The sequence below is a fragment of the Cryptomeria japonica genome, chromosome 5, assembly GCF_030272615.1.
Source record: "Cryptomeria japonica chromosome 5, Sugi_1.0, whole genome shotgun sequence".
NCBI classification, from domain to species: Eukaryota; Viridiplantae; Streptophyta; class Pinopsida; order Cupressales; family Cupressaceae; genus Cryptomeria; species Cryptomeria japonica.
Genome location: NC_081409.1, coordinates 27767667 through 27782649, shown reverse-complemented (window position 1 = coordinate 27782649; position 14983 = coordinate 27767667). Strand labels below are relative to the sequence as shown.

Sequence of the window (14983 nt, the reverse complement as noted above, 5' to 3'; positions counted from 1 at the left end):
ATTAAATTATGCTCTGGCGGATAGTAGAGATGGCGGAGTCTGACTTTGCACCTGTCAATTTTGAAGGCTTTCTCACCAAAACCATTTTGTGTACACCCTACAATCATTGCAATCCAAGACACAACATTTCTTTGAGGCATTTCTTCAAAAAGATTATAAGCCTCCCCAAGAACACAGTTTTGTGCATATCCGGCAACCGTTGCAGTACATGTGTTGAAAATTTTGTGAGGCACTTTGTCAAACAATTCAGGTGCCTGGGCACTTGCAACTACGATTGATTCAATCACGAATCTCAAGTGGATTGAACACAAAAACTTTGTAAGGAGACCATACCATGGGGTATGTTTAACCAATCCAGAACTATCTGTCTTGCAATGAAGTTGGGTTTTTTGAGGGCTATGCTTGTATGCTCCACCTACAGTGAGAAAATAAGCATAAAGCCAAACAATTGCAACAACGAATATGACAGTAAAGCGCTCAAAAATAGGTTTCTTTCCAGGCTTGATGTGTATCTCCCTAAAGAGAGTAAGAATGTAAACAGTAACCCAGCCAACATAAATGCTCATTTTCTAAATTTTAAAATCACATGTTAATAGTCTCATTCAAAATTCTAATGCTTTACCTGTGAAAAAAAGACCAATGCAATAAGTTGTGGAAGTCCTATCTCTATGCATTTGGCTACCTTCAAAATAACATTACAAAAGGAACAGAAAACTTAAATGACTTCATCATATGGAAGTTTGTTTATTTAAGTAAAATCATGCAATTGAACACTGGTTGTATTGAATTAGAGAGTTTAGCATTCATGCCCCTACTTTTACCAACGAAAGACCGAGGATGCAAAACTCAAAAACCGTAAAACCAGTAAAATTCATCTAGTGAAAAATCCCTACTCACTTGAATAAGAAAATTCACAAATTCAATAGCCCAATTATTAATTGGCCTAAAAGTTTTCTAAATCTTCTACTGGTAAACCATTTCAATGAGATGCTCTCTCCATTCAAACTTAATTAATATCTCTCAAAGCAAAAGCATGCATTTAAGTCTTGCTCCACCCAGTTTCATTGCATCCAAATTATTTACCAATGGCTCTACTGCCTCAAAATTTAAATTACGAACTTGAAAGGTGTGCACAACCTCCAACTTAGATTACTCTCTAAGTGACCAAATCAAATAGCAATAAGCCACACAAGCTCTCCTAGATTTGGGAGTTCCACAACCATGTAACCCATCAATGATCCTGAATTAAGGATTATATGAAACAAAATGACATTCTGCTCAAGTAGTATTCATTCAAGTTGAATATTATAAGAAAGTTGCCATTAATCCAGGCTAAATAGACATTTGTTTAAGCAAGTGGTGTCTAGGGAAATGATTCCTATATACATACCCCAGGGAAGCCAAGTTCATAGAGCCCAAGCCCCACAAGAGTTATTAGAGGAACTGCAGAAAGTGGACTTAAAAACCTGAGGAGAGCAATATCAACTCAATAATGTCAGGGCTTATAGACTGTAAAGTGATGAAACCCGAAACAATTCTGTAACCTATGGATCAGATAAGATGCAGAAATTAAACAGACCTAGCAACAATAGCCCAGAGACCACTGAATCCAACAATAATTTGCAAACTGGACGCAACAATGGGAGCTACCTGCACTCCTCACATCGAATGCAAAAATCTCTACAACCAGATTAAGAAAACAAGGATTCCTGTGTTAGCAAAGAGTAATAAACCATACATGTTTCCAAATCAAGTTCGAAGAATACTCAAATGCACCAATTTCTTCACCCACATCGTGATCATTCAGGTTTTGAAATTTGCTGTAAAAAGTAAAAAAAATAGATATATATTCGTGAGACAAACATAAGTGCACACATGCACACACACACAGTAAATTACATTTTCACTCTGTTTACAACTGTACACTGATTCTCATTGTCTGTATTTACAACTGTCTGTATTTACAAGTGGGTGTATTTACAACTATGTGTCGCCCTTAACACTAGAGGCTTGTATCAATACACATTTCTTTTATTTTTTCCAGAAGTATACTGCTCTCTAATGCAAAATCTAGCTGCTTTGTATTGATGATGGCAATCTTCAGCCGTTCTTCATTATTGTATGTTTCATTTCTGCATGTTAGGTTCAAGAGGAACTGATTATACGTTACATTTTTTATGACATATGCGGTGCTTTTCTCAGCATCGTCATCAGATTGAAGCATGTATAATGTTTCTGCAGGCATGGCCATGAGTTCTATCGCCCCTTCATCAAATGCAATTGCCCATATTGTATCTGTGTGATCCTACAAGTTTGTCTGGAGGATGTATCTGTAGTTACATTCAGACAAGTTTATATTACATTTCGAACAATACCAGGTTCCTTCTTCGGTCTCATCTGATCGTTTCTTACATGGTTTTCCATTTACTTGGGTGGGACATGCTTGGTAGAAAAATGACTTAGATTTTATTTGTTGTATTGTTGCCTTTAGAATGCAATAGAACGGTTGCTCTGAATTTGATGCATGTGCCCGAATTTCACTAATCGTCATTCTTTGAGAGGTGGGAGCTGGTGCAGCAAGTTGATGGAAAATTCCTTGTTCAGTGTGAACATTTTGGTTGTACCAATCTTTTAGCTGCTCCAATTCCTCGATCAAAGGGTCTATAGTGAGGCTTGTATTAAATGTTGTACCTATTACCTTTCCATTGAATTCACATACACGACCATTCTTGATAGCAAGAGTAGTTGTTTCTTGTAAATAATGCCTTCGCTCAAGTTCAGTACCTTCCTTTTCTGCCATTGCGCCCCATAGTGTAACATCGATGGTTGTTCAAGTCATGTCGACTAACTTAATGGTACGCCTAGGAACCTCTGTACCGTCTCTTTTACGTATTGTTAAGATCAGATCAACACTAATGACAATTCCACTAACATCAATGGTTGAGTTGTTATTTATGGTAGCCACTTGATCAAGAGCTATGAAGGCGTATCTATGCTTGGGTATAGAAGAGTCATCATTGCAGGCAGTAACCTTTGAATCATCTACCAAGGTTATTTCTAGTCCACTGTTGAGTTTGTTGTAAATTTTATTGGCTGGCTTGATTGCTCCCCCAGCTAATGTGTATGTCACTCCAACTTGGATGTTACCATAATGGGTTTTTGCAAGTTCATTGAAACACGTAACACGTGTGTAGACACTTAAAAATAATTATTTTAATTATTTTTAATTCCTCACATAATTAATTAATTAATTATGTTAATTAAAATTCTTCTCAATATTAATTAAATATAGTTAATATTGTCACTATAGCATATGATTTATTTAATAAATCAATCCCTTTCTTTATTCTTCTAAAAAATCAAATCCTCACAAATCTTCCTCCTAGCTAATTAATTTCAATTAATTAGTTAACCTACATGATTCCTACAAATCATCTTCTTAATTCATCAACTTAATAAATTCTTCTAGAAACTCCCTAAACTCACTTAACATTATTCTTCTAATTTTTTATTCCCTCCACTCATTCTCTCTCCTAGTCAAATTCTCCTACAAATATAAATCCCACCTAACATTTCCTCTAATCCCCCTCCTAATGAGTCGTTAATGGCTAATCATCGTGATTAGCCACAAAGTCAACTCTTTGTCCTTTCATCCAGCCACTAGCTTTAAATGCTCTTTTTCTAGATGAATGTAAGATTTTCGAAATCTCACATTCCTCTAGGCATTTCCCTCTCCCAAGGAATGTTTAATTCCTTTTTATTCTTCTAATCCCCATAATATCCGTTTTTGGAGAATTTTTAATTCCTCCAATGCATCTTGTAGAGTGTGGAGATACGAAATGCCTTTAAGGCATATTTCTTGGTCTCCACACCCTCTCTTGGACCTTGTGTGACCTCACAAGTAAATCTTAGCCCTTCATCTTGAATTCATCCTAGCCATCCATTTTCCTCTCCTCTTCCTATAAAATAGGGTTCCATTCCTTCATTTGAACATCTTGAAATCCAGTAAGCTTATGCTGCCCTTTTGAGCCTAGGAAATCATCTTGGCAACTTGATCATCTCATCCTTATCATTTGTGCACAATATTGGAGAGCCATCCACATCCAGCAATCAAAGGAGCACATCAAGTGGAGCATTATCAAGGGGCGCTTTCACTTCATCAAGCTCAATCCGAAGGAGAAGGTAAAATAGCAAGGTGAAATGGTCTTTTTATGATATGATATTTTAGCATTCTGCATGTTTATTTCATTATGTTTTAATCAGTTTACCTTTCAAATCTATTTTCCCCTCTTCATTTTGGCACGCCCGGTGGGACTCATGTCTCTGAGAACTAATGTTGTTGTTTTTTTTAGGTTTTTGTGAGTTGTGAGACGCAGGTTCCAGAATAGCACGACTGCAGAAAATATATATATATATATATCTTTTTCGCAGGTTCCAAAATCGCGGCTCTGCATTTCTGCGCGACAGCTCCTCCTTATTCTGTTATGTTTTTGTTTGTTTTTTTATGTTTTTGTTTCTGTTGCAGCATGACAGTTCTGTTATCTAATTTGTTATTTGATTTGTTGTCTGTTCTATTTTAGTATAATCTGTGTGAAAGTAGGAGAGTATGCTCTTATCTATATAGACAATCAGAAATCTAGACCTTTCACTTTTCTATTCTGTTTAGCACAACTGTATGCTCTGACCAGAGGAAAGTGTGAAAATAGGAGAGTATGCTCTTGTCTATCTAGATAATCAGAAATCTGAACCTTTCATACTTTTCTATCTGTGTAGTGCTATTGTCTGCTCTGTTAATCTGTCTGAAAATTTTAGGCGCTAAGTGTAGTCTGCATTTAATTTATTTATTTCCTGTTATCTGCTCTGTTTAAATATAATCTATCCACCCGCAGGAAAGTGTGAAAGTAGGAGAGTATGCTCTTTTCTATCTAGACAATCAAAAATTCGGACCTTTGACATTTTTATTTTATTCTATTTAGTGCGACAATTTGCTATGTTAAATCTAGGGTTTCTATCTGCTCTGTTAAATCTAGGGTTTCTGTTTTGTTAAATTTAGGGTTTCTGTTCTGTTAAATTTAGGGTTTCTGTTTGGTTAAATCTAGGGTTAATTAAAGTTAAATTTTTTCTATTTTTTCGCCATATCTTCTTTATCTTGACTCCATTTTCCTCCAAACTTCACCAGATTCTCCACATTGCCATTTTCCACATTTTCTTCCTTGGAGGCCTTATCTCAAAAATCCACTTTTTGAAGCCCAAAATCCCATATTTCTCAATTTTTAGGGTTTGCCATAACTTCTTCCCTTTTCATCCAATCACCTCCAAATTTTTCCCATATTATCCATCTTCAACTTTTGCTTCTTTGTCCCTCTTGGACAAATTTTCCCATTCTTTCATCTCTCCTCCAAAATCCCCATTTTCCGCTTACCTATCCCTTGAAAAGTGGTAAAAACTTAGTCAAACCCCATTTACCAATCAAAGCTTTCTTCAAATCCACATTTGTCATTAGTAAAAAAGTTTTTATTCATGTTTTTCTATTCATTCCCAAAAAATAAAAAAAATTAATATTTTTGTCATTTTGTTGATTTTTGCAGGACGCTTGTTGAAGACTATTTGTCCAAACTACTAATCAAGTTGTTTTGCAGGAGGCTTTTTGAAGACTCCATTTTTCAAACTACTAATCAAGTGGTTTTGCAGGTTGCCTAGCTGATTCAGCCAAATATTGTGCATTTATTTAAATTAGGCACCTAGATATTAATTAAAATGGAATGAACCATTGCCTTATGTGTCTTTAAAAAAAGCGTAAAGGTAGGAAAGTATGCTCTCGTCTTACTAGACGATCAGAAATCCAGACCCTCCAACCTTTTCTTGTTTGATTGTGTGTTTACCTCTAACGGGCCTGCCCTCCCAACTTGCTCTTTGAGAAGGTAAGAGGGGAACGACCCAAGTGAGTACACCCGGACCTGGGGTTCCCAACTCACTATAATAAATAGGCCATTGACTACAAAAGGGTTTATGGTCGGGGCTGTATGAGAGTTCCCTCTCACATTGGGTGCTTAGTAGGATCCTAGAGATCTCAATCATGCTTGCGTGACTACTAAGTTCTTGGTGCTTCATTGGGCTATAGGCCTCAATTGCACTTGCGCAACTTCGAAGGGTAGCTCCTAATGGGAAGACTTACTAAACACCTTTTTCATAGTGGCCAAAAACCCTCTAGTCATTGGTGCAGGAAGTCGGACCTCTGAAGTGGCCCATATTCTAATAGCCCTTAGTAGAGACACAAAGTTCGCCATGAGAAGTTTTCATGGGAATTGATGCTTGGCTACCCCGAGAAGTGAGTGTCGTGGAGGGGAGCCAGTGGGGTCAAGCATCTAAGTGTCCGCTCTGGGTAAACGTAGATGGGAAACCAATTGGGATTCAATGACTATTGTCCTTGCCAGCCTTAAGAATGTTATATATGAGCATGAGTGTCTTTGAGATAATATGCATTTAATCATTATGTTTGCTTTGTTTGATACATACTTGCCAAGAGTAGACTAAAAACACATCACTATCCCCAAAAAATTTGCAAAAATATTTGTCAAGACACAAACAAATTGTCCAAGTCATTACCCACACCAAGTCTAAAATTGCGTCAAAACTCCATCCGTCCCATTTTTCATAACCTAAGAGAGAAGCTAAGAGTTTATCCTCTACGTCAACATTCAAGTTTGTCCTTTGAAACACCTACTATCGTCCAAATCAGGGTGGTCATATTCCTTCATACAACTTGTCATTTAAATAGATCCTTCATGTTCATGCCAAAGACAACTTAGTCATCAAGTTTTCTTCTAAACCATCACTACCATACCTTCTTCATCAATCATCCTCAAATTTCTGAAGTCCTTTCATCCACAAATTTCTTAAGTCCTTTCATCACAAATTTCTTAAGTCCTTTCATCCTCAAATTTCTTAAGTCCTTTCATCACAAGTTTCTAAAATCCTTCCATCACAAATTTTCTAAGTCATTTCATCACATTTTTCCTAAGTCTTTTAATCACAAATATCGTGTATGGTCGCAACTCAATCCCAAAAGAAAAAGATGGCTGATCAACAATATGGCATGCCAGACATTGGTGTCCTATATGAAGATCCCACGCAAGATCATACACAAAGTGGGCAACCAAGCGATCAAGATCAAAGCCAAAATCTTGACATGGTTAACCAAGATGAACTTTGTCTGAAAGTGCAAACTTTCCTAGCAGATTCTTATAACCAAGAGATGATAGAAAATTTTATTAAACACAATCCTACTGCACTTCTGAAAACTCTTCTTGAACATGGAGCTCAACTTCCACCTGAATTTAATAGATCCGCTCTCGTCCAACAACCACAAGGAGACCTCGCTCCCACACAAAGTGTTGCACCTACTATTCAAACTCAATCAATTGCAGCCCCATCAATCATCCAAGCCCAATCAATGCCACCCGCGACACCTCCCACCACAGTCTACATCTCGCCTTCTTCCTTCTTACCATCCATACCACTATCAAATCCAATCTCATCCATTCTCCAACAAACTTCTATACCACCTCCTTCTATTCAACCACATTTCTATTCCACAAACTTCCCTTTCTCCCAACAATGTCACAAATTTTATCCAGACCGCATTCAATCTCGTCACAACAGTTGGCAGACCACAACCAACTATCACACGAACCCCAGTGACATCGGTCATCACATCCCACGTTCCCACCTCCTCATCATATCAATATATTGGTGGTGGTGCACCTTCTTTAGTTCATCCAATTCTTGGGGCAAATACAATTCATCAATACCACGAGGTTTCATTGTCTCTTTTCCAGACTTGGCAAAAAAATTTGTGGCCCATTATGCATACAACATGGGTAATGATGTTTCTATGATGGACCTATGTAATACAAAACAAAGGCCTGGAGAAACCTTCGCCAATTTCCTACAAAGATGGCGACATCTTATCAAAAAATTCTAGTGGGACATGCCAGAACAACATCAAATTGAACTATTTCAAAAAAACTTGGTGCCTGAACTTTCAAGACCGATAAGGGCCTCGCCCTCGAACGTGTCTTGTTGGAGGAAGGAACCTTGAAACATTACCAGAAGTCATCACAAAATTCTTCCTCTTATCATAACGACAAGCCAAAATTCTGGGCTAAAAACAAAAACGTGGTCAATGATGGTGTAACTGATGCAAAGCGAGTCCAAACCGTGGCCACTCCCCCAAAATCCACCACCAATATTCATCAATTCAACAATCAAAACAATTCAAATCAATCTCAAAAACCTCACAACAATGTCTCAATCCAAGGACGACCACCCCGATCGAGTAACAGGACTCCAAGAGATTTCACTCCTCTTGCTAAGCCTATTGAAGTGGTGTTTCAAAAACTTGTCCAAGCAGGTATAGTGGTTTTTCCAATCACTCGCCCATTTGATCCCAATCAACCTAAACCAAGATGGTATAATGAAAATGAGTATTGTGAATACCATCGTATCAAGGGACATGATACACGAAAGTGTATGAAACTGAAGATCTACGTACAAGATCTCATTGATAGAGGTGAGATTGAGGTAGCAAATGCAAAACCTGGTAATAACAATGACAAACTCAAAATGTACTAGGAACCCTTCCCAAAGCATGATAAAGGAAAAGGCTCATCATCTAACACAATGGATTATGACTACACTAATCACGTAACTGGTTTTGATTTTTTAGTAAGTCGCATTGAACCTACAGACAATCATGTCAATGTCATAACCATCCAAGGAGTTAATCCTCCTTCTTCCCAAAGCAGACCAAACCCGGCTAGAATAGTCATTCAAGGTGCCACGCCTTCCACCTCCCATTTCCAAAATGACTGCAATGCAACTACATGCTGAGGAAGAGTCACCATCCAAGGAGTTCCTCCCCCACCAAACCCCCCACCCATGTCTTCCACCCGCCGATATGACCTCCTTGATCAACTTGGGAAGACACCCGCGCAGATCTCCATTTTGGAACTTCTCAAGACTTCTTCAGTCCATAAATAAATTTTGGAACAAGCCCTTCTCCAATCACGCATGCCTAATAACATCAATGCCACCCAATTTCAAATCCTCATTGGAAACCTTGCTGCCCAGCAGCGCATTGTATTTAACTCCAAAGATGCTCCCGCAGATGAGGACCATAACAAACCTTTGCACATCGAAGCTCTCATCCACAAGCATAAGGTCAAACGTATCTTGATAGACAGTGGATCCGGGCTTAATCTGTGTACATACAAATTGATAAAACAATTGGGGCTTTCTGAGGATCTGATAGACACATCAGGAAGGATCACAATAAAGGCATATGATGATGCGGAAAGGATTTCAAAGGGCGTGATCACCTTACCTCTTCAAGTGGGCCCCATTACAATTGAAACCCCTTGCCAAGTACTTGATCTTGATCTCCCCTACAACATTCTCCTCGGGAGGCCATGGATTCATTCCTTGCAGACCGTACCCTCCACCTATCACCAATGAATCAAATTCCCCTATAAAGGAAAAGTGATCATTGTCAAAGGTGATCCCCAACCTTTTCAATATTGCAAACTATTAGAGGAGAAGCATCTATATCATTTCCCACTAAATAGACCTTCTCCAACGCCTCCATCTGACACATCGAATGTTGCCTCCACATCATCCCAACCAAATAATCAAATCAAGATCTTGGACAATGGCTGGGGAGAATACAAATTGGAGGACGTCTTATTAATAGGCAACCTCCCTCTCTCTCCTAAGTCATTTGGCAAACCAAAAGAGCTAAAAAAGGACCTGCAACCAGTCATGCAATGCCAAAACACCACCTTCCAGCAATGGGGCCCACTTGATAACAAGAACCTCGAAGCAGATATCTCTTCATGGCTGTACCCGAAAGAGGACAATGATCCAACAAGAATATCCAAAGAAATGTACCCAAAAGCATTCGCCATAGTTGAAAAAATGGGTTACAAAGGACACGGTCTAGGACCAGAGGAGAAAGGAAGAAAAGCACCCATAAATCCTATCTCCTACAAATACAACAGAGGCTTGGGGTACACCCCAATGCCTAAGATTACTATCACCGGTGCCCCTTCTAGTCCTCCTTCGGATATCGAAAACACTGACGAAGAGGAATTCCACGAAATGTCTTATGAATACAAGAAAGATACCTTCTTCGACGCTTACATCAATACCATCACCCCCATAACCCCTCCCACTTCACATGAGCTACATCTTGTCCATCCTGAACTCATTGACTGGGGCCAATGAGACAAACCCAATTTAGATATCTGCGTCGACGATAATGCTCTCATTACTCTCCTAACAACGCAAAATATGGAAGACTGTAATAGAATTGAGCGTATTCAACTACACGAAAAGGGATACTTTGGTATTCAAGTCAATGCCCTTATCCACAAAAAAGACAATAAAAGAAAAAGATATGATTTCCTAGGTGAAAACCTCCCTAAGGCGCCTTTGGATGAACAAGAAATAAAAACAAAGGGCGTATCTGAAAGTGAAAACCTGGAAAAGGCACTTGACAAGGAGGGATTTGACCTCCCTACCATTGGTTACCTTCCACAGGACAAATCAAATTTGTTGATAGAAGAAACAGATAGCATCAACATGGGCACTGAAGTCATTCCGAAAAATGTGCTCATTGCCAAATCCCTCACCAAAATTGAAAAATAAGACTTTATCAACTTCCTTACAGAGGTTAAAATCAATTTTGCATGGTCCTATTCCGATATGCTAGGGTTGGATCCTGCCTTGGTGGTTCACAATCTCGCCGTCCACCCAGATGCAAAACCTATAAAACAAAAATTCCGCAAAATGCACCCACATATTGCTCTCTCTTGGTCAAGGCAGAACTTCAAAAGTTGTTAGACGCAGAATTTATCAAACCCATAGACTATGCTGAATGGGTCTCCAACATTGTACCTGTCGGCAAGCCTGCTAGGGGCATCTACATCTGCACAGATTTCTGAGATCTAAATATAGCTTGTCCTAAAGATGATTTCCCGCTCCCAAACATAGATATGATTGTGGATCTTACAGTAGGATATGAAATGTTATCGCTAATGGATGGGTTTTCTGGATACAACCAAATCAGGATAGCAGATGAGGATCAACATAAAACTGCATTCATGACAACATGGGGTACTTTCTGTTACTGGGTCATGCCTTTTGGCCTTAAAAATGTTGGAGCTACATATCAACGAGCAATGACAACAATTTTTCATGACCTCTTGCACAAAATTATGGAGGACTATGTGGATGATCTGCTAGGCAATTCCAAGACAAGACAAGAGCACATCCCTATTCTAAAACAGATCTTCGAAAGATTGGAAAAATACAAACTACGGTTGAATCCAAAAAAGTGTGTTTGGAGTCACATCGGGAAAACTATTAGGATTCATTGTTTCCCGCAGAGGCATCGAGGTTGATCCTGCAAAGGTAAAAGCTATTATGGAAATGCCTCCGCCAAAAACTCTCAGACAACTATGCAGTCTCCAAGGAAAACTCCAATCTGTCAGGCATTTCATTTCACAGCTAGCGGACAAGTGCCATCCATTTGTACACCTGTTACGTAAAGACACAAAATTCAAATGGGATTGCCTCTGTCAAAAGGCCTTTGAAAAATTAAAAGAATATCTAGCATCACCTCCAGTTTTGATGCCACCTACCCCTGGAAAACCCCTCATTTTGTATATATGTGCTACTACAGTGGCATTGGGGGCATTACTAGCGCAAACAGATGATCAAGGGAAGGAACACACCATTTACTACATTAGTCGGATGTTGGTAGGATATGAACTCAATTACACCCCCATTGAAAGAGCATGTTTGGCATTAGTGTTCAACACACAGAAACTACGACACTATATGCTAAATAATAAGACAAAATTAATTGTTAAAATTGATCCACTTAAATATCTCTTGTCCAAAGCTGCTCTCACTGACAGAACTGCCAAATGGGTCATGCTTCTAAGTGAGTTTGACATCAAATATGTGGACAGAAAGGCAATCAAGGGACAAGTTATTGCAGATCAGTTGGCTGAAGCTTCACTTCCAGGTGGTCACCCTCTTCTCACAGAATTACCAGATGAGTTCATTATGACTGTTACCACATCCTCCACATGGAAATTGTATTTTGATGGCTCCTACACTCAAAATGGATCGAGGGCAGGAATATTATTGGTCACACCTCAAGAAGATGGCATCCCCAAATCATACAAGATAGCCTTTGCATGTACTAATAACATAGCAGAATACGAGGCCCTCATCACAGGTTTACGCTTGGCTATCCACTAGAAAATAAAAGAATTACAAGTCTATGGCGATTCCCAGCTTGTCATAAAAAAATTCAATGATGAATACCAGACAAAAGATGATAAACTCCTTCCCTACCGTACCATGGTTGAAGATCTCAAGCAACATTTCACGGCAATCAAGTTTGATCAAATCCCATGAACAAACAACAGGGCTGCAGATGCAATGGCCACCATTGGCTCCCTCCTTCAAATGCCAGCACACAGTCAAAAGTGCGAGTTCTTGGTCGAGAAATTGTTTAGACCGGCATACGACCTACCAGAATCTGAAATGGTGTGTGTTCTCGTTGGTCCAGAGTCCCCTTGGTACCAAGAAACCTTCGCTTTCCTCAAAGACAACACCATTCCCCCACATCTCACCAAAACCCAACAACAAACTTTCATCCGCCGATGTGCCCGTTACACCATCCTTGCAAACACCTTGTTCAGAAGGCATTTTGATGGTTCCCTCCTAAGGTGTTTAGATAAACAAGAAGCCGAATGGGCATTACGTGAAGTACATGAGGGCATTTGTGGGGCACACTCAAGTGGACTCACATTGGCTAAAAAAATTTTGAGAACGGGATACTATTGGCCTAAAATGGAAGAAGATGCATACAACTATGTGAAGAAATGCATCCCTTGCCAGTAGCATGGCGACAAGATTCATGCACCATCACAAGAATTGTAGTCATTCATTACACCATGGCCCTTCTCGCAGTGGGGGCTTGATCTCATTGGGAAAATCCACCCTTCATCTTCCAACAGACATAAATTCATTATCACCGCCACCGAATACTTCACCAAGTGGGTAGAGGCTATCCCTCTTACTTTCACCATCGGCAAGAAAATATCCAAATTCATCTTGAACTACCTAATCTGCCAATATGGCATCCCAAAAGTTATCATCACAGATAATGGTAAACAATTTAAAAACCAGGATGTCAAAGAACTCTGCCAAAAATTCAACATCCAACACCGCTTCTCCACTCCATATTATCTCCAAGGCAATGGCCAAGCTGAGGCTTCTAATAAAACCCTAATAAAAATCCTCAAAAAGACAGTCAATGAAGCGGGTCGTGATTGGCACCTCCAAATCCATCCTGCATTGTGGGCCTACCGCACCTCCATCCACACCCCCACAGGTGCCACTCCTTATTCCCTAGTATTTGGTTCCGAAGCTATCCTTCCCCTTGAGATCGAGATCCCCTCTCTAAGGGTATCGCTACAAAACATCCTACCAAAGGAAGAATATAGAATTGCCCGCTTACAAGAGCTAGAATTGTTAGATGAAAGGCACCTCAAGGCCTTGAATCATCTTCGGGTATATCAAAACCGTCTACGCATGAGTTATCATAAAAAAGTCAGAACCTGAGAATTCCAAGTTGGTGATCTTGTCTTCATGGAGAATCAGAGAAATCTACAAGAAAGAGAAAAGAAAGGCAAGTTCGAGCCTGATTGGCTTGGACCATATGTAATCACAGCGAAATATGGATCAGGAGCTTATCAGTTGGCTACTCCTGAAGGCGATCCTTTGGATGATCCAATGAATATCATGCACCTCAAAAGGTTTTATGCTTAGTCCTCAGAAAGTTTTAAATTGTCAAAAAAATAAAAAAATGAAAAAAAAAGATCCTGAAAAAATTGTCACTTTGGTGCAAACCTGGCAAACAGGCACCTTATGATACAAAAAAATTAAGAAAAAAAGAAAAAATTAGAAAAAGAAAGAAAAACAATTCATGGCGCTATGGGCAAGTATCTTGGTGAAAACCTCTGTGCAGGCGCTAAGGTAAATAACCGGATCCACTGTCTATAATGTTGATACTACAAATCATCTGCCATCCAGCACACCCATGCACAACATTCCTTCTTTTGTGCCTCCCAATAAAACATGCATATGATGATGAGTCTTCGCCTAAGTCATGAACAAGAAATGTCCCAGTGAAACTGAGCTTTTATGCCTCTGTATAAGCTTCAAGAAGTCTTGAGAAAAAATCCCAAGTCCATCCTAGTTCTACTCTTGGCAAGAGGTATCATTTGGTCGCAAGGAAGAGACTTGTTAGATTTTGTTAGATCTTTTCATATAGGCTTGCATCTTTTGCCCTACGACTGCCACTATTTACGACTGCCTGGGTTCTTCCATATCTAGGTATGTTATGATAGGTGCATACTGGGGCATATTTCATAGTATGGCATGTTTTGGATCCTTCTTGTATAAACCGGTGACCTGGTACTAGTGTTTATCAACACTTACCTTCTCCTGTACAAAAGGTATCGATGTGTTTGAGGGTCTCCTTGCATGAACCCACAACTTTGTATTAGTGTTTCTTAACACTTGCATTGTTGTGTGCAAGAAATTCCCGTTTGTCTGCAGAGTCAGTCCACGCCCTGGGTTTCTCGTGGCATCCTGATTTCTATAATCAGTGGTGCAAGTCACTCAAGGAAACATCAAACTAGGTTGGCTCTCCACATTTATTGTGCACAATATCTCACCATCATTCCATCAAATCCTAAACTCAATAATCCCATGGAGTTCTCAATTGGCCCCATTTTCCTCTGCGGTCTCGCATCTCTTATTCTTCTTTCCAAAAACCTCACGACTACTTCATATATCTTCCTCATTTATCCCTTCCACCCTAATTTTTCTTCCTCTTTTT

General features: G+C 39.3%; 1 long non-coding RNA gene across 1 annotated transcript; it reads right to left on the bottom strand.

The window, feature by feature from the left end:
- Positions 1-530: 530 nt before the first annotated feature.
- On the bottom strand, positions 531-1712 carry LOC131033686 (uncharacterized). Its single transcript, XR_009103649.2, has 3 exons — positions 1580-1712; positions 1391-1466; positions 531-682 (listed from the first exon to the last, which is right to left on the bottom strand). It is a non-coding gene; the product is annotated as an uncharacterized LOC131033686 (long non-coding RNA).
- Between the last annotated feature and the right edge of the window lie 13271 nt (positions 1713-14983).